The sequence below is a fragment of the Sceloporus undulatus genome, chromosome 2 (genome assembly GCF_019175285.1).
Source record: "Sceloporus undulatus isolate JIND9_A2432 ecotype Alabama chromosome 2, SceUnd_v1.1, whole genome shotgun sequence".
In the NCBI taxonomy this organism is placed as follows: Eukaryota; Metazoa; Chordata; class Lepidosauria; order Squamata; family Phrynosomatidae; genus Sceloporus; species Sceloporus undulatus.
Genome location: NC_056523.1, coordinates 243647078 through 243651568, shown reverse-complemented (window position 1 = coordinate 243651568; position 4491 = coordinate 243647078). Strand labels below are relative to the sequence as shown.

At 57.3% G+C, this 4491-nt stretch overlaps 1 pseudogene; it reads left to right on the top strand.

The window, feature by feature from the left end:
* The first annotated feature begins 3049 nt into the window (after positions 1 to 3049).
* On the top strand, positions 3050 to 3725 carry LOC121920624 (annotated as a pseudogene).
* The last annotated feature ends 766 nt before the right edge of the window (positions 3726 to 4491 follow it).

Sequence of the window (4491 nt, the reverse complement as noted above, 5' to 3'; positions counted from 1 at the left end):
ATGTGCTTAACTACACAGGAAAGTACTTTGAGTAGCACTACCTTTGAAGACGCTTTGCAGGTTTCCTGTACCTGGCACTGATCCCAGAAGCTCCAGTCTCAGCAATGGCCAGCAGTGCCTTGGCCAAGCTGAGACTGGTATAGAAAACTATGCCCTACTGGAGATTGAAAATCAAGCCAGAGTGATACATGTTTACATCATGTCTATGTTATGTCTACAGACTGCCTGTGCTCTATATAAAACTGTGTTTTAGTAGAGACAGTCCTAATTGTTAATAATGGTGTGTATAGGAAATCTACTACTCTCTTGCTGAAACAGCTCCACCATCTTGCAAATTGTTTCGCCTGTGGGTGCAGTGCTAAGTTTGATGGTCATAGTCTGGGAGCAGAAGTCTGAAAGATGGTCTTCCTCCAGACTTACATTTTGTTGGGATTGGGAGAGGCCATTTCAGTGGCCATACTTCTTGTTCTGCTCTGGAAATCCCTTCCAAGGACAGCCTGTTACCTCCATTAGCCCTTACAGAGTCAGTGAACCAGATCATTTTCAGCAAGGCCTTCAGTGCATAATTTCACTTGCTCTTTTGATGAGCTGGACAAGTCACATGCTCTCAGCCTCAGGGGAGGGAAATGGCAAGCCTCCTCTGAGCAAATCTTGCCAAGAAAACCCATGATAGGTTTGCCTTAGGGTCACCATAGGTTGGAGACGAAGGCCCACAACAACAAGAGAGAACTTGAGAGCCAACATGGTGTGGGTTTTATGGTGGACTCTTGACTCTGGAGACCAGGGTTGGGATATGTGAGCCAGTGGGTTAGGTATTGATCAAGTCACTCTCTCTCCGCCACGAGGAGGCAAAGGCAAAACTCTCTTAAAAAAATTGCCAAGTAAATCCCTGATAGGTTTGCCTTAGGATTACCTAAGCTGGAAATGACTTGAAGTCACCCAACAACAACAAAGCACTTGAGAGCCAACATGGTGTTGAAGTTTTAGGTCGGACTGTTGATTCTGGGGACCAGGGTTATATCCCTGCTGGCCATGGAACCCCATGGGTGACCTTGGTCAAGTCACACTCTCTCGGCCTCTGAGGAAGGCAAAGGCCAACCCTCTCTGAACCAAAACTTGCCAAGTAAACCCCAAGATAGCTTCTCCATAAGTTGAGAAGAAGAAAGGAAAATAATGTTTGCCCCCAAATCCGAAGAGGCACTCAGCAAACCCTTCCACTTGCTGTTTCCAAAAATAAAACTCCAGTGCTTCCAGACTCCATTCATTCCCCTCTCCTTCCCTTCCACCAAAGTTTACACACTTCACTCCCAGCAAAACAGTCTCCCAGTCCCTGGGATTTGGGGCGAAGTGAAAAACTGCCCGGAATGTTATTTTTGATTGGCGGAGCCGGTGCCAGTGACATCAGCCCCGCGACTTTCCATTGGCGCTCGGTTGCTGGGACTCTCGGGGGCTTTTAGGGAGCCACTTAACCCCCTCCTCTCCGGAAAGGCTCCTGGGGCTCTGGAGGGCGGAGGGCCCGGGAGCCCTCCACTGGAGAGAGGACCGGGGCTCTGCTCCCGGGGGCGAGGAGGTGGCTGGGATGCTCTTGGCTTCCTTTGGGGGGGCTGCTCCTCCCAGAGTTTGTGCCATCGCCCTTTTAAGAGCCCCCCCTCTGCCAGGCTCCCGGAGTAGCACGAGGCTGGGGAGGGGAGCCTGGGATTGGCCGGGTCTCTCCTGTGGACACACCCCCTCTCCTCTGCACCCCCCCCCCCGCGTGCCAAGAGGGTCCTTCGGAGTGGAAGCAGGGAGGGAGGGAAGGTAAACAGAAGTGCATCACTTTGGCTGCCCGGTTGCAAGAGGAGGAAGGAAGGAGGAGGAGGAAGGGGCCCCTCGTCGGGCGGCATGGGCTTCTGCCAACCGGTCCCGAGCAAGACTGCGCCGACAGGAGCACCCGCCAAGAAGGCAGCGGAAGGGGGGAGCCCCCAGTGCCTCCTGAAGCACCAGCGCCCCCACCACCACCAGCAGCAGCAGCAGCAGCCTCTCCCCGGCCAGGAGCCCGGCAAACTCTGCTTCTGACCCTGGGAGGAGCAGCAAGAGGAGGCGTGGGATACAGCCCCCTCCAAAAGAACCCCACCCACAGATCGCTCCATTGGGTGACGAGGGGGTCGCTCTCCTCTCCATAGACCTTCTTCCTTGCAGAAGGAGGAGGAGGAAGGGAGGAGGAGGAGGCTGCGTGGGAAACAACCCCCCCAAAACCCACCCACCTATCCCCCTACTTTGGTGACAAGGGGGTCTCCCCCTCATAGACCTTCCCCTTTGCAGAAGAGAGAAGAAAAGAAGAAGGAATGAAGGAGGAGAAGGAGAAGAAGGAGGGGGAGGAGGGAGGCGTGGGAAACAACTCCCCTTACCCACTTATCCCCCTTTCCTGACCCCTCAGAGACGCTCCCTTCTGCAGCAGCAAGGGAAGAAGGAGGAAGAAAGGAGGAGGCGAAGAGGCGTGGGAAACACCCCCTCCGAACCCACCTATCCCCCTTTTTTCCTGCCTGGGGGTCTCCCCTTATATCTTTCCCTTCTGCGCAGCACCTGGAGGAGGAGGAAGCGTGGGAGCAGCACCCCTTCCCCCCACACCCCACCTCACCACCAGCCCCCTTTTGTGACAGCGGGTCCTTTGCCTCCTTCCCCTCTTGCTCCACCGAAGAAGCCGAAGCAGCAGGAGGCTTGGTCGGCGGCGGGCCTCCTTGCTGCGGGGTGCTGGCCTCTCTGGCTGCTGCCTCTGGCCCTGGAGGGCTGTGGGGCTGAAGGGAGCCCTGGCGGAGGAGGAGAAGGCGGGCGAGGCCGAGGAGGTCAAAAGGTAGAGGCGTCTGGGTCTGCGCCTCCCCCTCCGCCTGCCTCCCTCCCTTAGGGCTGCCTTTGGGGAGGGGGGTCACGGGATGGTCGCGGTTATGTAAAAGGAAGGAGCACGCAGGAAGAGAAGAGAGGAGGAGGAGCCCCTCGCCCTTGGCAAGGAAGAGGGGGGCATCGGCTCGGGGCTCTCCTCCCTCGGGGAGGGTGGCTGGGCGGCGGCGGGGGGGGACGATGTCCGCGGTCGCCTACATGGACTTCGTGGCCGCCCAGTGCCTGGTCTCCCTCTCCAACCGGGCCTCGGTCCCTGCGGAGCTGAGCCAGGAGGAAGAGGAGGAGGAGGAGGAGGAAGAGGAAGGGGAGAGCCTCCGATGGCCGAGGAAGAGGCCGTGACCAGGAGATGGGGACCCCCGCGACGCCTGAAGGACTACTGCACCCTGGTCACCATCGCCAAGAGCCTCCTGGAGCTCAACAAGTACCGGCCCCTGCCCTCCCGCTCCGTCTGCAGCGAGAGCCCCGACGACGAGGAGGAGGACGCCGCCTCCGAGAGCAGCCCACCAGCAGCAGCAGCAGCGACGACGGAGGAGGAGGAGGAAGCACCCCCGCCGCCCCCGCCCCCGCCGACTCCAGCCCTTCTTCCCACAGCTCCGCAGGACCCGAACCCAGAGCCCCAAGGAGCAAGGCAGGAAGGGCGGCCTCGGAGCCCAAGGCGGCGGTCTCCTCTCCTCCTCCTCTTCCAAAGGAAGCCCCCCACGAGAAAAGACACAGTGCCCCTACGGCGGCTGTGGGAAGTCTACGGCAAGTCCTCCCACCTGAAAGCCCACTACAGAGTGCACACAGGTGAGCAGGGGCTGGGGTTGGGCTCCCGATCCGGTCTCGGTTGGTTAGAGGATCAGGGGAGCTAGCTCTTCCCAGGCCTCCTTGGCTTCAGAGGGAAAGGGGGAAGCCTGGCTTCTGCGGCTGCTCCGCTCTCTCTTGCCATTCTTCTGTTTTTTTCCTAAGCATGTCCTCATTTGAACTCTTCTCTCTTTAAGGATGCTGCTGCTGCTTCTGCTGCTTGTGCGCCTCCACTGGCTGGCCTCCTTGGCTGCATCCACACTGCAGAGAGCCTCTCTTTTGACACCACTTTCTCAGTGCCTTGTCTCCGTGCTAGGCATTCTGGGAATTGTCGTTGGTTGTGGGGCCCCCAGAGCGGAGCTCTGGGGCCCCACACCAACGACAATTCCCAGAATGCCCTAGCACGGAGACAAGGCACTGAAAAGCGTGCCAACCTGGGTTATCTCTGGCCCCTCCAATCCCAAACCTCTTCCCCGCAGCCTTCCCTGCCAAGCTAGTGGGTACATGTGGGTACAGGGTGTACTGCAAATGGCACTCACATTCAGGACTGGTGGCGGCTGAGTGGGGTGTTTCACTTGCTCTGTGCTCCTGAATCTGGCATATATATATATATATATATATAACACACACACACACACACACACTCCCCTCCACTCTCCTCCTCCCTCCCCCTCTCTCCACTGCTTATGCCTGAGGATGTCAGACCAGCAGAGGAGCTGTTTGGTCCAAAAAAATAAAGGGAAAGAAAAGTGCTTATGTAAAGCTTTTTTAAAAAAAGGAATATGTGCGCATATTTTGTTTTGTTTTATTGGAAAGAGACCACCGACGCAAAGG